The following is a 25,249-nucleotide window of genomic DNA, read 5'->3' as shown; positions in this document are numbered from 1 at the left end:
CAGAGCTGTAGCGGTACAGCTGTGCTGCTGTAAGATCCATAGTGTAGACATAGCCCAAGGGTATGTCTACACTACGAGATTAGGTTGAATTTATAGAAGTCGTTTTTTAGAAATCGTTTTAAATAGTCGATAGTGTGTGTCCCCACACAAAATGCTCTAAGTGCATTAACTTGGCGGAGTGCTTCCACAGTACCGAGGCTAGCGTCGACTTCCGGGGTGTTGCACTGTGGGTAGCTATCCCACAGTTCCCGCAGTCTCCGCTGCCCATTGGAATTCTGGGTTGAGATCCCAATGCCTGATGGGGCAAAAAACATTGTTGTGGGTGGTTCTGGGTACATGTCATCAGGCCCTCCTTCCTTCCCTCCCTCTGTGAAAGCAACGGAAGACAATCGTTCCGCGCCTTTTTTCTGTGCAGACGCCATACCACGGCAAGCATGGAGCCCGCTCAGATCACTTGGGCAATTAGGAGCACATTAAACACCACACGCATTATCCAGCAGTATATGCAGCACCAGAACCTGGCAAAGCGAAACCGGGCGAGTAGGCGACGTCAGCGCGGTGACAAGAGTGATGAGGACATGAACACAGACTTCTCTCAAAGCATGGGCCCTGGCAATGCAGGCATCATGGTGCTAATGGGGCAGGTTCATGCCATGGAACGCCGATTCTGGGCCCGGGAAACAAGCACAGACTGGACCGCATAGTGTTGCAGGTCTGGGACTATTCCCAGTGGCTGCAAAACTTTTACATGTGTAAGGGTACTTTCATGGAACTTTGTGACTTGCTTTCCCCTGCCTTGAAGCGCATGAATACCAAGATGAGAGCAGCCCTCACAGTTGAGAAGTGAGTGGCAATAGCCCTGTGGAAGCTTGCAACGCCAGACAGCTACCGGTCAGTCGGGAATCAGTTTGAAGTGGGCAAATCTACTGTGGAGGTTGCTGTGATGCAAGTAGCCAATGCAATCAAAGATCTGCTGATATCAAGGGTAGCGACCCTGGGAAATGTGCAGGTCATAGTGGATGGCTTTGCTGCAATGGGATTCCCTAACTGTGGTGGGGACATAGACGGAACCCATATCCCTATCTTGGCACCAGAGCACCAAGCTGGCGAGTACATAAACCACAAGGGGTACTTTTCAATAGTGCTGCAAGCACTGGTGGATCACAAGGGACGTTTCACCAACATCAACGTGGGATGGCCGGGAAAGGTACATAACGCTCGCATCTTCAGGAACTCTGGTCTGTTTCAAAAGCTGCAGGAAGGGACTTTATTCCCAGAGCAGAAAATAACCATTGGGGATGTTGAAATGCCTATAGTTATCCTTGGGGACCCAGCCTACCCCTTAATGCCATGGCTCATGAAGCCGTACACAGGCAGCCTGGACAGTAGTCAGGAGCTGTTCAACTACATGCTGAGCAAGTGCACAATGGTGGTAGAATGTGCATTTGGACATTTAAAAGCATGCTGGTGCAGTTTACTGACTCGGTTAGACCTCAGCGAAACCAATATTCCCACTGTTGTTACTGCTTGCTGTGCGCTCCACAATATCTGAGAGAGTAAGGGGGGAGACGTTTATGGCGGGGTGGGAGGTTGAGGCAAATCGCCTGGCCACTAGTTACGCGCAGCCTGACACCAGGGCGGTTAGAAGAGCACAGGAGGGTGCGGTGCACATCAGAGAAGCCTTGAAGACCAGTTTCATGACTGGCCAGGCTACGGTGTGAAAGTTCTGTTTGTTTCTCCTTGATGAAACCCCCCGCCCCTTGGTTCACTCTACTTCCCTGTAAGCTAAGCACCCTCCCCTCCTCCTTTCAATCACCACTTACAGAGGCAATAAAGTCATTGTTGCTTCACATTCATGTATTCTTTATTAATTCATCACACAAATAGGGGGATAACTGCCAAGGTAGCCTGGGAGGGGTGGTGGAGGAGAGAAGCACCGGGAGGGGTGGTGGAGGAGGGAAGGAGAAGGACACACAGCACTTTAAAAGTTTTTAAAACTTATTGAATGCCAGCCTTTTGTTGCTTGGGCAATCCTCTGAGGGGGTGGAGTTGCTGGGTGGTCAGAGGCCCCCCCACCGCATTCTTGGGCGTCTGGGTGTGGAGGCTATGGAACTTGGGGAGGGTGGCAGTTGGTTACACGGGCTGTAGCGGCGGTCTGTGCTCCTGCTGCTTTTCCTGCAGCTCAACCATACGCTGGAGTGCATTAGTTTGATCCTCCAGCAGCCTCAGCATTGAATCCTGCCTCCTCTCATCACGCTGCTGCCACCTTTCAGCTTCAGCCCTTTCTTCAGCCCGCCACCTCTCCTCCCGGTCATTTTGTGCTTTCCTGCACTCTGACATTGTCTGCCTCCACACATTCGTCTGTGCTCTGTCAGTGTGGGAGGACAGCATGAGCTCAGAGAACATTTCATCACAACTGCGGTTTTTTTTCGCCTTCTAATCTTCACTAGCCTCTGGGAAGGAGAAGATCCTGTGATCCTTGAAACACATGCAGCTGGTGGAGGGAAAAAAAAAAGGGACAGTGGTATTTAAAAAGACACATTTTATAGAACAATGGGTATACTCTTTCACGGTAAACCTTGCTGTTAACATTACATACACAGCACATGTGCTTTCGTTCCAAGGTCACATTTTGCCTCCCCCCACCACGTGGCTAGCCCCTCCCCCCTCTCCATGGCTAACAGCAGGGAACGCTTCTGTTCAGCCACAGGCAAACAGCCCAGCAGGAACGGGCACCTCTGAATGTCCCCTTAAGAAAAGCACCCTGTTTCAACCAGGTGACCATGAATGATATCACTCTCCTGATGATAACACAGAGAGATAAAGAACGGATGTTGTTTGAATGCCAGCAAACATACACTGCAATGCTTTGTTCTACAATGATTCCCAAGTACGTGCTACTGGCCTGGTATGGTAAAGTGTCCTACCATGGTGGATGGAATAAGGCTGACCTCCCCAGAAACCTTTTGCCAAGGCTTTGGGAGTACATCCAGGAGAGCCGCGAATGCCAGGGCAAATTAATCATTAAACATGCTTGCTTTTAAACCATCTATAGTATTTTAAAAGGTACACTCACCAGAGGTCCCTTCTCCACCTGGCGGGTCTGAGAGGCAGCCTTGGGTGGGTTCGGGGGGTACTGGTTCCAGGTCCAGGGTGAGAAACAGTTCCTGGCTGTCGGGAAAACCGGTTTCTCCACTTGCTTGCTGTGAGCTATCTACAACTTCATCATCATCATCTTCCGCGTCCCCAAAACCTGCTTCTGTGTTGCCTCCATCTCCATTGAAGGAGTCAAACAACACGGCTGGGATAGTGGTGGCTGAATCCCCTAAAATGGCATGCAGCTCATCATAGAAGCGGCATGTTTGGGGCTCTGACCTGGAGCGGCCATTTGCCTCTCTGGTTTTCTGGTAGGCTTGCCTCAGCTCCTTAAGTCTCACATGGCACTGCTTTGGGTCCCTGTTATGGCCTCTGTCCTTCATGCCCTGGGGGATTTTGACAAATATTTTGGCATTTCGAAAACTGGAACGGAGTTCTGATAGCACGGATTCCTCTCCCCATACAGCGATCAGATCCCGTACCTCCCATTTGGTCCACGCTGGAGCTCTTTTGTGATTCTGGGACTCCATCATAGTCACCTCTGCTGATGAGCTCTGCATGGTCACCTCTGCTGATGAGCTCTGGCCAGCATGGCAAGCTGCAGGTGACCATGCAAAGAGGAAATTTGAAATTCAAAATTTGCGGGCCTTTTCCTGTCTACCTGGCCAGTGCATCTGAGTTGAGAGCGCTGTCCAGAGCGGTCACAATAGAGCACTCTGGGATAGCTCCTGAAGGCCAATACTATCTAATTGCGTCCACAGTCCCCCAAATTTGACCCGGCAAGGCCGATTTAAGCGCAAATCCCCCTGTCGGGTGGAGTAAGGAAATTGATTTTAAGAGCCCTTTAAGTCGGGGAAAAAAAGGCTTCATCGTGTGGATGGGTGCAGGGTTAAATCGATTTAATGCTGCTAAATTTGACCTCAACTCCTCGTGTACGCCAGGGCTTAGAGAGTAATTCTCCCCTTGGAAATCAGTACTGTCCCTGACATGTGAGAGTTTGAGAGGCTGGTAAAGTAATTTTAAACCCTTTTAAAACGTGAAAGTTCTTCTGTCTCTTTTTCCTGTAATAGTCTGTGGAAAGCTCTATTATCTACCAAATGTCCTGTCAGTAAAAGCTTACAAGTTTTCCAGAAAAAGACTCCAGATACCAGTTCCTTAAAATGTTAGGCCTCTAGTTTAGGGGGCAATAAAAGGGTATACTATAGACTAATACCGTTCCTCGGGCACTGCTTTGGAGCTTTTATCAGTATTGTGCAATGAGGTGAGCAGATTATCCCTCTGTGTAAACTGAATCTGTTAAAAATTCTGTGTAAGAATTGCCTTGAGTCTATGCAGGATATTCTTTTAAAGTTCTTAAAACTTAAGGCACATTTTCTACTGGCCATTGTCTCTGCTCATTTGTCCTTGTCTAAACTAGCAAAAAAGATGTTTTTTTCAACTGAATTAGCTCAATTGAGCTAGTTTAACTTGATTTGAAACCCCACTTTAAATGTGTTCACCTTGGTATTAGGTAGGGCTTTTAACTGAGTTAAGCTAACTTGAGTTTAAAAAGCACCTTAGAGTTTGAGAATATATATCTGAGCTATGCAGACCTCCCTGGCTAGTATTTGATAAGGTAAAATTTGTAATCCATAGTATTTTTTTCTCTGCTGTATCTTACTTGTTTCTGTCAGAATCAGGAGATTTTCCTCCAATGTGCCATTCCTTATCCAACCAGGACCTGGTGCCTTCATACCTTAGATATTGGAAGAACCTCAAGGTTCTATATAAATAAATAAATAAAGACTCAGCTTGATGAGTTCATCCTGAAGAACCAAATAAAGCATGAAAAACTCATAAAAATGTATTATGAAAGTGGATCAAAATGTACATTAATGCTGCTGATAATATTCAGAGTCACCCTTAACCAGTAGGCACTAAGGCTGCATCCTGGGCCAAGACAGAAATGTTTCTTTAGAACAAAATTGCCAAACTATCATCTACTTTTCTACAAATAGTTTAAACACCTGCAACAATAATCTATGCTTCTGCAGATACAGTTTTTGGAACAGAAATAATTCTTCCCTGTTATACTGAGAAGATGCTACTAATTTCTTATCTACACTATTCTAGATGTTCTTCCTTGTAAATAGTATTTACCTAATGGGCAGGATCTGTTTCAAACACCCCACCACTATAGCTGCTTCTGTCTAATGTTGTTTGTGTAATTAAGTTTAGGGCTGATTGGATAATACCCACAAAACTTATCTGTGAATATTTGAAAGTGACCTTTGATTCAATCATGTTCACTTCTAGAGCTGGGGAAAATAATGAAAAAAATATTAATTGAATAGTTTATTTGAAAAATGCTCTCAAATTCATCAAATAATTTGACAAATGCATTTGAATTATACAGTCAGCTCTATGTCAGATATTTCTTCTGTCTTGTTTATGTAATGGGTCTCTCTGATTGTAGTCATTGCTATTTTATTGTAATGTGTGCTGTCCTACTAAAAGTTGTTCATTATGAGTTTAAACAAGACTTTCTCTAAAATAATAGTTCTCAAAAGTTTCCATTCCAGGGGCCACCTGGGACCTCCCACCCACCTAATTAAAGTCTAGGAAGGACCCTCTTCCTCTTTACCTATATTGGATGGGCACAGTTGTCCCTACCCCAAGGTTGAAGAACTTGCGGTTTAAAAAACATTTTCATAATATCAAGGTTGCTTCCCCACTCTGAACTCTAGGGTACAGGTGTGGGGACCTGCATGAAAACCTACTAAGCTTACTTTTACCAGCTTAGGTTAAAACTTCCCCAAGGTACAAACTATTTTACCCTTTGCCCTTGGACTTCCACTGCCACCACCAAACTTTATCTGGGTTCCTGAGAAAACGTAGTTTGGAAACTTCTTTTCCCCCAAAATCCTCCCAACCCTTGCACCCCACTTCCTGGGGAAGGTTTGGTAAAAATCCTCACCAATTTGCATAGGTGACCACAGACCCAAGCCCTTGGATCTTAGAACAATGAAAAAGCATTCAGTTTTCTTACAAGAAGACTTTTAATAGAAGTAAAAAAGAATCACCTCTGTAAAATCAGGAGGGTAAATACCTTACAGGGTAATTAGATTCAAAACACAGAGAATCCCTCTAGGCAAAACCTTAAGTTACAAAAAAGACACACAGACAGGAATATTCATTCTATTCAGCACAGCCTTTTTCTCAGCCATTTAAAGAAATCATAATTTAACACATACCTAGCTAGATTACTTACTAAGTTCTAAGACTCCATTCCTGTTCTGTCCCTGGCAAAAGCATCACACAGACAGACACAGACCCTTTGTTGTTCTCCCTCCTCCCAGCTTTTGAAAGTATCTTGTCTCCTCATTGGTCATTTTGGTCAGGTGCCAGCGCGGTTACCTTTAGCTTCTTAACCCTTTACAGATGAAAGGATTTTTCCTCTGGCCAGGAGGGATTTTAAAGGGGTTTACCCTTCCCTTTATATTTATGACGCATAACAACTGGGTATCTCTCACCTCTCATCATAAGTATATTTTATTGTAAATGCTCTTACATTTTCAGCTGAGGAAGTTAACAGGAGCCTTGAGCCTTGCTGAGACTCTTGTAGTGAACATACTTAACACGTATGTTCACATACAGCATTCTTCACAGTGGTACCAAGAATGGATAGGAATGGATTTCTCTCATCTGTATTGTGTACATAAAATATTCATTAATGCTTATTCAGAACCTAGAGCTAAATCCTACTATTCTTACTTATTCCAGCAGTCCCTTTGACTTCAGTGCTTCTACTTATAATTAATATATATAATTAGTATATTAATAAGGAAAGCAGGATTTGGTTCACAGTGAGCATCTAAGGCCAGATTCTGATCTCTTGTACACTGGTATAAATCAGGAGTAGCACTGAAGTCAGTGAAGTTATACCAACATAAAACCGGTGCAGGAAAGTTAGGATCCTAGTATTTGCAATGATACAATATCAACGTATGGTGACCGATGATAAACTCCTGATGAGGTGGAAGAAAACTTTAGTTTTTACAGGAATTAAATCAGTGTAATTTAAGTCTATGGGAATAATGTTTTGTTACAGATTCAGTGCATTTTTATAATTTTGATATGACACAATCAAATTTAAAAAAAAGATTGCTTATAGTGCCTGTCATGGTCGGAGACCATTCAGAAGCACACTATTCAAAACCCAAGTCAAGTCTGATATATTCAATGTGAAATATTGATCTCATGGGAAATCAGCGGGTTGCTTGTCAGGAACTTCTGAAGTGGTTTAAAACGATCATATAGTAGGGTGGCTGACTAGCTCCAGATCACGAAATCAGAAAGTCAAAGTTGTATATGATGGTGGCTATTTTTCCGTGTGTGTGTAAATCAACATATGCTTATGGAATCAGAAGGAGTAGCCCTGGTTTATCAGAATTTAATATAAGTATATTGTGATGGTAAACATAAACATTTATTTAATAAATTATTTTTGTCCATTGTACTGGTGTGTGTGTGTATGTGTATGTGTATATATATGTTTGTGTGTGTGTGTGTGTGTATATATGTGTGTATATATATATGTGTATATATACACAGAGAGAGAGAGTGTAAGGGCTTGTCTTCACTACCAGGAGATCAACGCTGCTGTAATTACTGCAGCTGGTGTCGATTTAACGGGTCTAGTGAATACCCTCTAAATCGAAGGCAGAGTGCTCTCCAGTCAACTCCAGTACTGCAGCTCCCCGAGAAGGGTAAGGTAAGTTGACCGGAGAGCATCTCCTGTCGATGCAGCACAGTGAAGACAGTAGGGTAAGTTGACCTAAGCTAATTGACTTCAGCCACGTAGCTGGAGTGCATAACTAAGGTCGATTTACCCAGGTAGTGAGGACAAGCCCTGAGATTGACTTGTTTAGCAGTTGTAAATAGGAAAGGGAGAAGGTTTGAAATGAACAAAAGGCTGCTAAGCAGAAAGCATAAGCTTACAAGCATCAATTCACACCTGTTAACTACTGTGAATAGGCTTGCAGACAACACCACACGTGCCATTTAATGGTATGCCATTAATCCATTGCTGAGTCATTTAAAATGGATTGTTCTAAATCTGTCCCTTATGGTCTCCCAGATGAGTGAGTGTGCCCTTTATCAGAGTGTTTCTTAAACTGGTTCTATTCTGCAAAAATATTTTCTCGTTTGGTTGCTCTTAAGCAGTACAAGGGTGTTACACTGATTTAACTTCATCTGTTTCTCTACCAATTTAGGGTTTGTCTACACAGGTAAATTTACCAGCATTACTATACTGGTACCATAAATACCAGTAGTTTTTACCAATATGGTAAATCCCATAGTTATTTATAAATACATACAAACACCTTAACAAGTGTCCAGATGCAGATATCTATTTCCCATGTTATCTGAAAAGATGGAAACGTTAGGGGTCACTTTTGCCCTCCAAAAAGTTTAAAATAAAATAATAAATTAGATAACATAGAAATGAATAAAGAAGGTGTGCTAAAATAGGAAACAGTAATAATAAGAAGGTTAATCTAGCAGAAGTATCTTCACACGGGGAAGGAGGTGAAACCAGTTACATTTGACTTTTGTGAACCTGCGGGGGAGTTGACTCAATAGTTAAGGTTTTAGCTCAGTTTCCATCACAAGCTCAATTTTGATTCTCTTGGTCCCTTCCTTCTTTTTTTTTTCCCCTGAAGCTTCCCATGTTTGTCACTAACCACAAAAAAAAGTTTTTGTTATTTGAAGATTAATCAGGCATACTGTAAATGTCTTGAATTGCCTGATATGCTGTGCAGAAACACCCAGCAGATCTTTGTAAGTTCAATAAGCCAAATAGCTGTTTCAAAGAATTTTCAGGCTCTGTGGATGAAACAATTAGATATTTATAGGTATGCAGAGAGGAATTTTTATTTCCAGTTCATGTTGCATCTCTAATGATGGTAATACAATATGAAACAGAAACAAATTCACAGGTCCAGGAGTAGAACTTTTCCTGGAAGTTATCTCATAACTGCCTACCACAGGGTTTCTTGCACTTTTATGTGAAACATTTGGTACTGCATGCTTTGGATGACAGGATAGCGGATTAGATGGACCACTTTTTGATCCAGTACAGCAATTTGTATGTTTACTTAATCAAATCAAATCCGTCCATGCATTTATAAAGTTTCTCTCACCTCAGTGTCTGGGCACTTAAATAAATATTACACTGAATTTAGGCCAGCACTATCAGTACTTTGTATCTTATTCTTCATGTGCTCACCAGAAATCCATCCCAATCATAGCCCACCTGCCACCTCAATTCCAGAGGTCAAATCATTTTAAATCATGCCCTCCTCATAGTGTCCCACTCCATTTGCAATTCTACTGTGAGCAGAGGACAGAGTCTACCTCATACACTGTCTCTAAACCCCAGGGTATCTACTTCATTCATCAGTATTTATCTGGTTTTGAGACCTCACCTGCCAGATATGAGCCTGATCTGAATCATCACAGTGCACTCTGTACATATCTACTGTGGACGCCGGTATATCACCTTCCTTCAAACAGTTTGAGGTCCTTTTTGTTAAGGAATAGAAAAGGGATTCAGGATGTGTGTGGCATGAGTTACATTGTCATAAGTAGTCAATTAGATAAAAAGTTTCCAAAGTTGTTATACGTATGGAATATCCATATTCCTGTCTAGTGGAGGAAGAAAAGGTCAGAACTGAGGTTGTTTTTTGGAACTTTATTTTCTAACTTTCAAATGTTTATTTTTCTACTGCAGCATTCAAGTGAAATATTTTTGTTGTTGTTGAAGATATATTCCCAGTATAAACTATTTTAGTGTCGTTTTTTGTTATACTTATTTAGAGAGAACAGTGAGCAACAAAGTTAAGGTAGGTAAAATACAATAGAATTAAAATCTGTGTTGCAAATAAACTGACAAACCAGGCAGTTGTAATTTAATATTGACAGATATTGTATGTCATAGCTGAGAACAATAAACACAATATAAATAAAATGAATGGGATTGAACCAGAGCAAGAGGGCTTTGAAAGGAATCTTGGAGCAACAGTCTACATATTTTTAGCAAGCATTCCACTGGAAAAGCAATTACACAAAGCAAACACAATGTTAAAATATAGTACATAGCTAGAACAATAGCATAGCCAACTTGATTAGACTTTAAATGTTCTCTGGTGAAAATTCTACTTGGGTTTTTTCTAATAATTTCTGGACACCATATTCCTTAATATATACTGTAGCATTTGCAAGGACACAAAGAGAATAAGGACATAAATAGTTAACATTGGTCATGACAGTTAAATTTCTAATCACGTCTGCGCTACTTATCAGGTAACTGTGTGCGCAGGGGGCTGTTTTCCTGGGTGGGTGGGTGGTATTGAATGGCTGAGTAAGTAAATGAGATCAGTTGTCTGACTTGCAGGTTTCTTCAGGTTTTATTAAATGTTTGTTTATATTTGTTTTGAAAAAATATCCCAGTTCATTCATAAAATTACAAAATTCAGTACATAAAAAGTGCTCTAAAAAGTTACTGTAAAAATAGCACTCTGGGGTTTCATGATTGTTCTGCTTTACTCACGCTAATAACAGATTTGCTTAATTTACATATAGTATGTTTTTTCTAAATACCAGCTCTACAATTGCAACCTGGGATGTGAAAGTCAAGTTTGCATTCTTCCAGGATCATGTATCATAAAGATTCTCTGAATCAAATTTGGTCCTTGGGTACATCTGTGTAGCTCCTTTGCCTATAACTTGGTTAAATAAGTTTAACTGATGACAGAACTTGACAGTGCAATTGGAACTTGGTTAGCAATATGGTTGATGAAACATGACCCAGAATAGAATCCAGTTTGTTCTGCCATAGCCATTTTGGGTCTGCAAGATTAAACGAGTGAAAAAGTAGTAAAACATTATTTTTGGTACAGAAGGAAGCAGTTAAGATTCTAAATACTTTTGTGGATCAGAGCTGTTGATTGAGAAGTTGCTATTTGTACATAATCACTTTTCTGACCATAGCCATGCTTAAGAGAATTAAGTGGTAAATGGGCTATTCCTTGCGGGACTAAGGAGGTCTTTTATCTTTTTTCATTGTTGAGTGGAGTCTTACACTTTTATTTACTCTTTTTCTTCATGTATCACTACTGTAGAAACAGTCACAGGGAAGGACTGTCAGGACTATCTGTGATATGCAACACACTTTGGTAAAGCGTCAAAATGTTTCAGGTTTTCACCATCTTATGGAGGGGAGAATGTAAGTTTACAGAAGAACTAAATAAGATTTTAAGTAGGGCTGTCAAGCAATTTAAAAAATTAATTGTGATTACAAAATCACGATTAATTGCGCTGTTAAAAATAATAGAATGCCATTTATGTCAATATTTTTGGATGTTTTCTACATTTTCAAATATATTGATCACTTTATTTATTTTTGATTACAAATATCTGCACTGTAATAAACAAAAGAAATAGTATTTTTCAATTCCCCAATTACAAGTACTGTAGTGCAATCTCTTTATAATGAAAGTTGAATTTACAAATATAGAATTGTGTACAAATTGTGTGCGTTTTGTCAGATTTGCAGTGAAAGTGTTCTTAAAATGAACAACACGCACTGGGTCATCATCCGAGACTGATATAATATGAAATATATGGCAGAATGCAGATAAAACAGAGCAGGAGACACACAATTCACACCCCAAGAAGTTCAGCCACAAATTTAATTAATTCATTATTTTTAAATGAGCATCATCCACATGGAAGGAAGCATGTCCTCTAGAATGGTGGCTGAAGCATGAAGGGACACATGAATGTTTAGCATATCGGGCACGTATATACCTTGCAATGCTGACTACAAAAGTGCTATGTGAACACCTGTTCTCACTTTCAGGTGACATAGTAAGTAAGAAGCAAGCGGCATTTCTCCCATGAATGTAAACAAACTTGTTTGTCTTTGCGATTGGCTGAACAAGAAGTAGGACTGAGTGAATTTGTAGGCTCTAAAGTTTTTTACATTATTTTGTTTTCAAGTGCAGTTATGTAACGAGAAAAATCTACATTTGTAAGTTGCACATTCACGTTAAAGAGATTGCACGACAGTACTTGTATGAGGTGAATTGAAAAATACTATTTCTTTAGTTTATCATTTTTAGAGTGCAATTATTTGTAATAAAATAACATAAAGTGAGCACTGTGTACTTTGTACTCTGTGTTGTAACTGCAATCAATATATTTGAAAATGTAGAAAAATATCCAAAAATATGTAATACATTTCAATTTGTATTCTGTTTTTTAACAGTGTAATTAAAACTGTGATTAATTTTTTTTTAAGTTAATCGAGTGAATTAACTGTGATTAATCGGCAGCCCTAATTTTAGGCTATTGAATAGGGAACTCTTAATTATAAGCTCAGTTCTGCAGGGCGAGTACCCTTAACTCCAAGTAAGGTCAATTGAATTTAGGTCCTAAGTGTCCTTAGGTCCTAAGTGTCGTGTCTTGTCTTGTTTTGTTTCGGCATGGGAATCATTTGATGAAGAAAGCCAGATATTGGATCACCTACGTAGCATGCAGTAGAATGACTCTTTCTGAGCCATTTTGATTCATGCTGTCAGTGTTTTCCAAGAAAACTAAACAAGTCAGTTAATACATGATAGTGTAACTGCTCTTAAGGTTTTCCAATTGGAAATAGGTGACTGATCCAAAAGAGTCTGAAAACTAAATACCTTTCAGGGAAAGCTGAGGAACCAAATAATAATTTGCTAATGGCTGTTACTCAGTCCATAACTCATCATCTTATGCCTTAGTAAATATTTAATGGGTCTCAATATGTATTGGATTTATTATTGTATGTGTACTTTAATACCAGGTTATAACTGAGTGATTTAGAAAAACGATAACTTTAATTAAATATTTTCTTTTCTTTAAGATACCTCATGCTATCTTTAACATTATATTTTAAATGTAAACAATAATAAATAAGTGACAGGACATTTCCTGGTGATTAGCAACTCAGAGTTGTTGGCAAAGCAGAGAGTTATTAATCCCAGTTATCCAGTGCCTGAATGCCTTTCTAACTAGTTAGACAGATATAGAAATAGTTCTACAGGAAATGACCTAGTACAAACTAACTCTTGCTATTGTAAGCAAACTCTTGTCTGAATTTTGTAAATTCATATAGATACATCTCTACTTGTCTCTCTGTTGTTAAATGTGTGTAGCTTATATGGTCTGGGTATACTTAGTTCTCCTAGAGAATGAACACTCCATGTACTAGCTAGTTAGATTTTGTCACTTTCTGAACACATTTCATTTAAGTTATACTTTATAACGTGTGTTTATAAAAGTAGAAATTTGATTGGCTGATTAAAGTTTCAGTTGTGTGGCAATTTAGGAACTATTTGTTCTCCAAAGAGACATCAAATTCCATTCAGTGGAAAATGTCTATTTTTTTAAATACTTCTCTCCTTTTTAAAATAATCCAATTTTAGGAGTCTACAATCAATAATAGGTTTTTGAAATAGGCAGCCAGCCCCTCACAGTTACAACTGAGTGGTCAGTCTCACTTGCTGTTATTGCCTCCTACTAGTATTTGCCTTTCAATAAGAATTAAGGTTGGAGGGACAAAATTAAGATGTCAGTTTTACACTTTTTTTAAAAGGAAGAAGTTAAAAAGTATCTTATTTCTGAAGGTCTTGTTTGTTTTTGTAGAACCAGGAGTGAATGCCAGAAGCCATTAGCTGAAATTGACTTAGCTACTGGTGGATGGTTATGCTTCTATTTCCATTAAAGTGGGTATATTAGTGAAAATAAAGTAAATATTTTAAAATACAATGCTTGCCTCATTTTTATTTTTCTGGCTAGAATCATAAATAGCAGAGCTGTTGGTAATGTTCGGTGGCAGCTGTAAATATAGTTACACATCTGTCTTGTAGATTTCAACTCCTACCTGCCTGCTGATACATACAAGAACTAGATTAAATAAATGAAGTATAAATTTTAGGAATATGGAGGAAGGTAAAGTGTTGTTTTTAAAGAAAAAATAAAGGTATTGGGCTAGATCCTCAACATATTATAAACAGGTTCTGTTGAAGTCATAGAGCTAAGCCAGTTTACAGCAGTTGAGGATTTACTTCTTTATGGTTTACTTTAAAAAAAAATAACCTTAAAATGTTTCAAAATACATCTAATTGAAAAGTGTTTCAGAGAATGATTTAGTAAAAGCAAAAAAACAACTAGAGTTGCTATTTTGGATACCTACCCTTTTCAAGGGGTTCAGAACATGAGAATTTTATTTATAACCTCATCACTAAGAGTATTATGGATTAAGTATCTACTGACTCCAGATTATTATACTGTGAGTGATAATACTGGTAATATTCAATACTTTGAATTATAACAAACCTTTTCCTGGGTTTGCACAGTTATTGAATAAAGAAATGTATTTATGCAAGGACTAAAGTGGGAAGGAAAACTAGCAATTCCCTCCTCTCGATTCTGACTTGCCACATCCACTGTGTTGGTGCTTCTTTGCGTTCAGCAGTCACCCTCCACATTTGTTTTTAATCGGTTGCCTTTTTCCTCCCTCACAAACATCCTCTTCTCCTGTCTCCCCTAAAGCTGTGTGTCTACCACATTTCTAGTACTCCCTCCTTTACTCTTCTTCTGCCTTTTTGCTTTTTGTCCCCCCCTTTTTTTTTCATAAAACCAAAACTTTAGCATGCATCTCTCTTGCACCTGATTATGAGTTGAGCTGGTTAAAAATATTCTATCAGAACGCTTTTCTGTCAAAAAATGCTGATTTGATGGAATCATCACATTCTGCAGAAATGGGTCGATTCTGTCAAAACTGGCCTGCCTCCCTCATTTCCTGCCAGCCTTTTTTTCTTTTCATTCTGATTTGAGATGGAAATTCTTTCCAAAAAATTTTTTTTTTTTTCATGGTAGGGAAATTCCATTTTGTGGCCAGATCTTATTATGAGATCTATTTTTTTTTTCAACCTACCACTACCTGCTGTTTTCTCCACATCAAGCCCTGTTTTGTTTTCCTGATGTATGTGTATCATTAGAGAGTTTTATCATTCAAATTGATCTTCTGAGAGGTTTTGCTGCAGGAACAGAGCAGGCTGGGATGGACTAGCATGAGGAGACTTTGGCTGCACAGGCTGTGAAGGAAATTGTAATGGCGGCTTCCCATTCTTTTCCAGGGAATAAATATTTTAGTACCATTCGCACGTCATGATACCCTGTCTTACATCATGAATTTAAGTCTTCGAATAGTATTTTCAAGTAGTGAACAGATGATGATATATCTGGATTATATTTTAATATGATTTGAATAACTAATGTAGCAATGCAAAATACTTGCGCAAAAATGACTGAAGTATCCTTTAATTGCAATCTTTAATTAGTATCAGTGCCTCACTATTCCAACCCTTGTCAATTGTATTAATAATTCAAAACATGATTTACTTTAATTTTAATGTTGACCCATCAGGCAGCCTTCCAAATTAAGTTGTTTTGCAGGTAGTTACGTGTACAACATGACCTTCAGTTTATTTTAATAGTACTTGAACTTGTTAATATTATAGGTAAAATACTGTACTATGTTATTCAGCTTCTCTATTTTTAAGAGAAAGGGAGCAATGGTGGTTACTGGATTATCTCAGTCTCTCTCTTTAGATTTACTAGCTTATACCATTATTTTATGTTTTAGCACTACATGCTTCTTAGCTAATGAGCATGACCATGAAGAATTATGGTGATAGCTGGTTCTAAGACAGCATGGTGATTGCCAGAAAAACACTTCAGATTAAATATTAGCACTATCAGATTGATAAGATTTTCTTTAGTTTTTAGTTTAAATTGTCTATGCATACTCTTTTCTTATTAGGTCATTCTACACATTAAAGATTTCTTTATAGATAGTAGTTTAATTTTTACTTAAAAATCAAAGTATTTATATCTTCCCTGTGGAGAAACCATCATATTATATTCATCCTTTTTATTTTTGATTGCCCTACTTTCTTTCCCTCATCCGTTTGGTTTTAACAAGCCTCTAAGATCCAAAAAAGTGGGGATTTTTTACACTAAAAAAAATTACTGATCTGAAGGCACTGTGGTGGATTTGTGACTTTATAGATCTTTTACTTATGTGACAAACTGTAGTTCACAGCATTTTTTCATGTCCTCCAGCTAACCTTTTAGATGCGATACTGTGTTATTGCTATACAAAGTTAGCCTTATCTTGCATTCTGTAAAAAATATTGTAAGCAAAAAAAGTTAGGTTTAATTTCTTGCTATCTGGTGTGTGTGCACATGAGAAAGAGAGAAAGTGTTATTTGATTGCAGTTGAGGTTTATACTGGAAACCTGTTGTCCTATGGGTTGAAAAGTCACAGAGCAAAGATAATCCCCAAACCTACAGGCCGCCGATATTGGAGGACACTTTTTGAATTCTAAAGACTATCACTATCCTAGAATCATTCCATCATGATCGCTTACTGAGGATTGCTGTAGTCCTCTTTATTACCATACCACATGCAGTGCTCAGTCATGCCATGATGCTCAGAACCTACACCATGTCCATCTTAGTGGTAGTGGTTGCCTTCAGAAGACATACTCAACCTTGAATTGCTGTTTAGTGTGATGGCACAGTCATTCCTCAGCAGGCAGAGGAAAGTAGGTTCTGTTAGACACCTTGGAGCTTTTAGACACCAGTTGCCTAGGAGCCCAGACTGACACATTGAAGGGAAATGTTTGTTAAATAAAAGGGTAAGCAAGATTCTAATCTATCATCAAAAGCAGTCATCCATAAGATTCTACTCTGAGAGTCTTCTGAACATGATGACTTTTTGCCAGGGCCTAGTCCCCTGATTCCGATTATGGTTTCATCTTTGGCAACACGTTTTCTTGACCACAAGCTTGGCATAGTAGCCACTGGACCTTCTAGTTGCTATCACCACCTTCTCAAGGAGAAAGATGTCTACACTTGGGGCTTCATCAAGGAAACACTCAAGGATTTTATCCTGGAAGATTTGAATAAGATAATTTTTGAATTGTGAACACCATATTCCAACAGCGGTTGCACCAGTGCCAAACATGGAGGTAGAATAACCTCTCAACTCATTGAGGTTTTTAAGCATGTACCCTGTGAAACCATCAAAGGATCACATTAGTCCTTTTGGCCATAGCATTGTACTGGAACTCAGCATGATCCCCAAATCTTTTTAATTCACTGCTTTCCAGGATAGAGTCCCCCATCTTTTAAGAGAAGCCTACATTCTTTGTTTCTCGGTGTACACGTTATGTTTAGCCATTTTCAAACGCGTGGTGTTTGCTTGCGCCCAGCTTACCAAGTGATCCAGATCGTTCTGAATCAGTGACCAGTTATCTTCACTCCCCATTTTTTGTGTCATCTGCAAGCTTTACCAGTGATTTTGTTTTCTTCCAGGCCATTGATAAAAATGTTAAATGGCTTAGGGCCGAGAACTGTTCCCTGCAATTCCCCACTAGAAGCACACCGTTTCAATGAATATTCTCCGTTTACAATTACACTTTGAGACCTATCATTTAGCCAGTTTTTAACCCATTTAATGTATGCCGTGTTAATTCTATATTTTAATTTGTTAATCAAAATGTTGTATAATATCAAGTCGAACACCTTACAGAAGCCACCTAGGTTCTTATATCCACACTATTACCTTTCTCTCAAACCTTGTAGTCTCATCAAAAAAAAGTTATCAAGTTAGACAGGAATTATTTTTCATAAACTCATTTTGATTAGCATTAATTATATTAATCTCCTTTAATTCTTTATTAATCAAGTCCCACTCCAGTATCTTGCCTGAGATCGATGTCAGACTGACAGGCCTATAATTACCCAGGTCATCCTATTTACCCTTTTTTAAAATATTGGGATAACAATAGCTTTCTTTCAGTCTTCTGGAACTTTTCCGGTATTCCAAGACTTATTGAATATCAACATTAATGGGCTGGTACAATCCTTAAACAATTCTTTTAAAACTCTTGAATGCAAATTATCTGAATCTGGTGATTTAAAATTGCCTAACTTTACTAGCTGCTGTTTAACATCCTCCTGAGATACTAGTGAAATGGAAATAATGTTATCTTATGTGAGACTGGGAAAAGAACAGATTATATAAATACAGAGCAGAAATACTTACTGATCACATCTGCTTTTTCTGCATAATTATTGATAATTCTACCGTTTGCATCTAATAATGGACTAGTACCACTCTCCGGAGTTTTTGTTGTTGTTCCTAATATATGTAAAAATCTCATTTTTTTAATCAGCCTTGGCTCTGCTGGTCATTGATTTCTCCATTTGTCACTTTGCTTTACTTCTCAGTTTTCTGCAGTTCCTAGCTTCTGATTTATATTCATTACTATCAATTTACCCTTTCTTCCATTTGTTTTATACCTAGTTTAGAGGGAAGGCAGCTCTAAACTGGGTCATTTTTTTAACCAATATGGCCTTATTCCTCACTTGTGGTATACTGGCTTTTGGGGGATCTAATAAAGTGTTCTTAAACAATTCGCAATTATCATTCATATTTTTCTGATTAAATTCTTCCTCACAGCTAATATGGCTCATAATTGTTTCAGCTTTGTGAAATTTGCTTTTTTAAAGCACCAAGTATGTATATATTACTGGTCTTTAATTCTGTTTGCTCAGTTTAAATGCGATCAAGTCATGATCACTTGTACCTAAGCTACCATGAATTTTTATTTCTATTATCAGTTCCTCTGTCAAGACGAGGTCTAGTAAAGCAGTTGCCCCATATTGGTTAGAGCACTTGTTGATTTAGGAAATTGTCATCTGAAATATTTAAAAATTCTAAGGATGTTGTAGTACTGGCAGCATGAGACCTCAGGCCTATGTCACTCATATTAAAGTCACCCATGATCGCATAGCCTTTTTTCTTACACATTGTAGATAGGTACATAAGGAGCCAGTCATCCTGTTCCCTAGTGAGATTTGTAGCAGATGCCAAGTAATACCCATCTTGTATGTTAGCTGTTAGATCATTGTTCCATATGCATATGGATTTTCTTATGAATTACCAGTGACTCAGAAACAGGTAATGCCCTTTCTGACATAGTGCCCCTCTCCATTCCCTTTTGCCCTTTCCTGAATAGGTTGTAACCATTGATTTTAACATTCCAATCATGTAAATCACCCCACCAGATTTCAGTAATACAAACTAGATTGAAATTATGCTCATAAATGAGAAAATCCAATTCCCCTTCTTTGTTACCCAGATTCCTAGCATTGGTGTAGAGGCATTTAAATTCCTTTTTTTCATGTTCTTTGGCTCCTTTATTAATTTTGTTCTCAACATTTTGATCCTTGGCTGAGTGCTCATACCTTCCTCTGTTTATCCTTCTCTTCTGTTGTTACTTTAATGACCCCCTGACTGCTCTAGCCAGTCTGTCCTCAAGAATATTGGTTCCTCTTCTACTAAAGTAGAGGCCATCCACACTATACAACTCCTTTTCCCTATAGATGTTGGACCAATATGCCAGAAAATCAAAACTCTGCACTTTATACCACTTACTTAGCCAGCAATTCACTTCCAGAATCATCTGCCTTCTATATTCCTTTGCTCAAGGGACAAGAAGGATCTCCGAGAAGATCACTTGAGCATTCTTTTTCAGCACTTTCAAGTTCTCTGTGAGGTATCCTCTGAGGCAGTGTCATTAGTGCTAATATGAACCATCACCAGTGGGTCCTTCCCCATCTACGTCAGAAGCCTATGCAATCTTAAAGTAATGTCTTATGTCTTGGCTTCAGGAAGACAACACAGCATCCTGTTATATGTTTGTCCCTTGCAGAATGTTTGCCCTACTACCTCACTTGCCAAGCACAATAAGATCCCACCATTACAGCAAAACTCTGGACTTCAGCCTCGGGAATACAGAGTTTTGGAGTTATTTCTAGTCTCCTCCCACTTGCAGCCTCTTCCACCCTGGATAGCATCCCAATGCCGAGAAAAGTGGGACAGAGTCCTACTCAGAGAAACCCCTTCCAAGACATCCATCCAGCTGCCCCATCCCCTCAGTAAAGAAAATTCTTTATTTATTGTTGCAGATGGGGTTTAGTGTTCCACTGTTACTACTTAGCTTTATTTAAAGACATAAAAATGTATTGTCTACAAACCACTACTGTTATAATTAAAAAGTTCTGACTGAACACAATTACTGAAAAAGGAACAGCTGAGTAAACTCTGCTAAGAATACTAAGTTTGACCACAATCAAAATTAGAACAGGCTTTATAACGATAGCACAGAAAGATCTTTAATTATGATATTTCTGGATCATGATTCATGAGACTTCTTAATTTATGTATTTGAGAAACATAAACATCACCATAACAATCAAATATTGATATGTAATCTGTAATACATATTTATAGTTTTGTATTTCATTGGCTATACTCTGGTGAAATTCTGTGCACCATTGGTTTGGTTTTGAACTTGGGACTGTATTAACTGGTAAGAACATTTCTAATAAGCATGATGCTGATTCTAATATAGTTTAATCATTTTAACAGTTGAGGGGAGAGACTTTTCAAATTTAATCTTTCTATAACTTCAGTAGCTGTGATTGCTTATAAATGAACAGCTGCATCTTCAGTGCCACAGGCTTAAATTAAGGTCCCAAAGTCCCATAGGTTTTGCATTCCATAGCATGTTAGCAAGAAACCTACAAATATAGAAAGTCTCATGTTCTAAGACAGCACACAATCCATGTAATATTCATGATTAGTAAGGTGAATAAAATGCAGTCTTACAACAAATGTTGCAGAACGAACATGTTTAGAAATTAAAAGTATAAAATGAAAAAAGTAAATCTGTATCACTAAGGTTTGTGACCACTGTACATTTATTTTTCGTTATAATGGCATTTATATTTTAATTGACTGCTCTGGATCTGTTTTTTGTCACTACTTCCTATTCTAATGGTTTTATTTAAGTTGATTCTTTTTTCTTGTATTGCTTAGTTTGAGAATTGCCCCAGGAGTGCCAGAAACACTTCTTTTGTCTATACAGATATGAGCCTCTACATTGTGATTTATTATTATGTACTTGTTTTGTGATAACACTGAGAGTCCCACAATCAGGTTTTGGTAGCGGAGGTACAAAGAGCTTATAAGCCAGGAGTCGGCAACCTTTCAGAAGTGGTGTGCCGAGTGTTCATTTATTCACTCTAATTTAAGGTTTCACATGCCAGTAATACATTTTAACATTTTTAGAAGGTCTCTTTCTATAAGTCCATAATAAATAAGTAAACTATTGTTGTATGTAAAGTAAATAAGGTTTTTAAAATGTTTAAGAAGCTTAATTTAAAATTAAATTAAAATGCAGAGCCCCCCCGGACCGGTGGCCAGGACCTGGGCAGCGTAAATGCCACTGAAAATCAGCTCGCGTGCCGCCTTTGGCACATGTGCCATAGGTTGCCTACCCCTGTTATAAGCTAATACAGGCAAAGAAATGACAAAGGGAAAGGAAGCAGGATACCACATACTAGCAAGGTGGTCATACTGATAATAGGCATATGGCTTCACCATTCCAATTCTCCTTAGGAGAAGCACAAATGAAAGATAGCGGGGGGTATGCAATCAGAACATCTACAATTTTACATACAAGTAAATATCCATCAGGTATATGTGACAACCTCCCAATCTGTCTGTCATTACTTTTTTAGACACCAGGTAAAGTAGTCAGCCTTAAGGAAGATTTGTAAGAGGGGACAGAGTCCCAAAGAAAATATGTTGTTGTAATTTTCATAAACATGTTTTTGAAGGCATCATTTAGGAGAATGCTTTTTTGTATTCATAATATAAAAGTGAATTTCAAAATGTAGTGATTCTAGTAGATTGAGATAGCAAATCCATTGCAGATAAGCTATGATTTATTTAAAAAATATTATATGGTCTCCTGCAAAATTCTTTGAATCTAGAGGTGGTATTTTTTCTTTTTTCTTCTTCTTTTTTTTTCATATCCTCTCCTGTTCCTTGATTTCCCCAACCACAGAGGCAAATGGAGATTCCTTTCCCATTCTGAAGAGATAAAGTATTTGGAGTTGGGATCTGTGAGCTAAGGAGCAGATCTGATTAAGTTGGCAATTGTGATTGGGATGTGGATAGATTCTGTTTCGTGAGTGGAAAAGTCTGACTGATAGCAGAAAGGGCCTTTTTGAGTCTTTTTTTTTAACAAGTTTTCCTAATTTTTTCTTTCTCTTATGATATATTTGGTCTTTCTTCTGACACTGCATAGATTTTTGTAATTCTTCCCATTTGTCCAGAAGTAAGAGACCCTTAGAAATCAGTAAGGATTTTGTCCTATTCCAGGTTGCTATATGGGTTCTGGTTTGAGGAGGGGAGTCTCTGTATTAGTAGATTTGGGGAAAAGCAGATGGGCTTTACAACCACTCAAGGATGTTCATACTGGGGCAATCACTTGTGGCACCTATCTCCTTCTGTAGCGTTCATAGGTTGTGGATATGGAGGACTTAAATTTGTTTCCTGGAGCTTGGGTTAGTAGGTTAAGACAAGAGAAGAGGAGGCTTGTTATCAGATGTAGTTATGGAGTTGCATAACTTACCATCCCTCTGGTCTCATCTAGGTTCTCGTCTAAGTAACATAAGGCATTAGCAGATGGGTCCTGCTCTCTTTGGTTCATGTTGTTCTGTTACCAACCATGATTCTGCTCCCATTGACTTTAAAGGGGGTAGGATTGGGCTTTTTGTTTGTATAAGAGAGTCTTGTGTGATTGATGCAGCTGGTCCTTTACACAGCTCTTTCCAGATGGTTACTCATTTCAGCTTGAACCAGCTGTGAACCAAAATGTTCAAGGAGACAGTATAGCTGTGTTATCTACATATACATTTAAACTTAAGAGGTTCTGAAGCCCAAAATTTGCTATAATTCACCGTGTGTGCAAGTTCTGGAACAATCTTGCTCTCACCAACCTGCTTTTCTTGGACAAAGTTATTGAGAAGGTGGTGACAATGCAGCTCTGGCATCATCTGATGTCATCAGATTTCCTTGATCTCCGCCATTGTGATTTTTGGTCTGCACATGATATGAAGACTCTTGTTATTTTATTTAGGCTTGGAAAGATTAGATTTTTTTGGTAAGTGTTGATGTTACCATAAACACACAAACTAGCAAGAAAATGTTCCCATCGATGATGATAAAATGTTCAGATAGGTAAAGTAAGAAAAATGTTGCTTGAGAACTTACTAGAGTTTCATTTAAGGATGTTTACTTCGTATATTTTGATATGATGACAATTGGTGTTTTAACAGTTGTGAAGCTTTAAGTTTTTCAGTCTCATCTTGTCTGCCCCTCGCTATCTGACCTTCCCATAATTTCCTACAAGTGTGAAAATTTAAATTGATAAAAATAGAAAAAGAGCTAAACCCCCATAATTTTCCACAACCATTAAAATGTAAATAGACAAATAGAAAAAATGCTTAACAATAAACATTGCAAAAAATTAAAATTGAAAAAAGTCTTTGTTTGTTTGGTTATTTTGTATACAAGTAGTGAAAAAGGGTCAGATGTCAATGCTAATTCTTTTGAATCAATCAGAAGCCTCCAGTACTGTTGACTGCCAGACATGGATTCAATTATTTCATTTTTGGCATTTATAAAAATGCCAAAGTATGTTTTGCAAAGTTCTCATGGTTCAATTCTGTTATGGCTTCAATATGTCATTTCTAATAAGAAGGTAAGATTGCTAGCGGAAAATATGAGATTGCTTGCACTGCAGTGTTACTACTTTGCAGATATGTAAAACTCAGTCTATGGAGGGATACCCTCCTTGTAACTTGGAGGCAGACACTAAGAACCAGCATGTAAATTCAGGTTTCTTCTATTGAATCAGTGTGATGTCAGCTGCTTGAACCCTACAGAAAGGTACAGGGTAATAGCTGCTGAGTACATTTTGTTAACTTCAACTAAGAGGGGTTGGAGTGTATAGATGGGACAAAGGAGGTCCTGCATGGAAAAGCCCTAGAAACAGTTGAAGATTGGGTAGAAGTTTAGGCTGAGGTATAGGCTTTATTGTTGATAACTGAATTATGGATAAAGCTAACCCCCTGGAAGGGGGTATGCTTGGTCTGTATACAATGTGTGCATATTCTGTCAGCAAGGATAGAACTCTACCTGCATATACTCTTTTCATCAAACCAGATGATGCATTTCTCTTTTTTTTTTCCCCCACTGTGAATGAGTGTTGACTAAAACTCAAAGCAGATAAACAGAAACTTCTGGAGAGTATGTATGAACCATTGAGACTATTCACCTTCCCTTTATAAATTCCACAATTCTTTTAAATCCCCACTTGCTCATTGATTCCCAGGTAGCTTTGGTTTCTAGAAATGCCTTTTAGGCTTCATTTTGTAGGAAGATTGCAGCATTTTGTAGGAAGATATGGCAATAATTAACCATGCCTTTGTGGCATCCAGATTAGATTACTGTATTGCTCTCAACACAGGCTACCACTGAAGACCACTTGGAACTGCAGATAGTTCAATATATAATAGCCTGCTTGCTTCGCATTTTTAGGCATAGGGAGTATATTACACCAGTGCTTCAAAGACTAAACAGGCTTCTTAATCACTTCCAGGTGCAATTAAAGATTTGTATATTGTCTCCTTGTGTTCTGCCCTGGGTGAGATCAGCTGATGAGGTCTCTCTCTCATGTATTTTTGAACATCTAGGGGAATGACATTTGCAGCTGAGGAAAATCAACTCTTGAATTTACTTCCCACATTGGCCTTGAGTGCATATTTATTACATTTCAGGTCACTGTGTAAACACCATCTGGTTACTCAGGCTGTTGCCTGAGGGAAGAGGGTAGGTTATACATTTGCCTGTTTGGCAGTTGAATCTGTTTAGATTTAGTCAACTAATTTTTATCTGTTTTATAATATATTTTCATACTCCCAAAGACATGTGATGGCATACTGTAAACATCAAATGGCTTCACCAAAACAAGTATCATCAAAATGTGTATCCAAGCAAGCAATCCCATGTTTAACTGCTTGAAGAAAAAATATCATATTGACTCTCTAGGTCATCAGTTGGGAATATATCCAGGTCAGAAAT

General features: G+C 38.4%; 1 protein-coding gene and 1 pseudogene across 6 annotated transcripts in view; one reads left to right on the top strand and one right to left on the bottom strand.

Moving 5' to 3' along the window:
* Nucleotides 1–25,249, top strand: part of NOVA1 (NOVA alternative splicing regulator 1) — a 229,519-nt gene that overhangs the window by 136,970 nt on the left and 67,300 nt on the right. The window lies entirely within an intron of this gene.
* Nucleotides 1,992–3,629, bottom strand: LOC141988375 (uncharacterized; annotated as a pseudogene).

Source organism: Natator depressus, chromosome 6 (genome assembly GCF_965152275.1).
Source record: "Natator depressus isolate rNatDep1 chromosome 6, rNatDep2.hap1, whole genome shotgun sequence".
NCBI classification, from domain to species: domain Eukaryota; kingdom Metazoa; phylum Chordata; order Testudines; family Cheloniidae; genus Natator; species Natator depressus.
The sequence above is the reverse complement of the archived record's forward strand: the minus strand, read 5'-3'. Positions and strand labels throughout refer to the sequence as shown.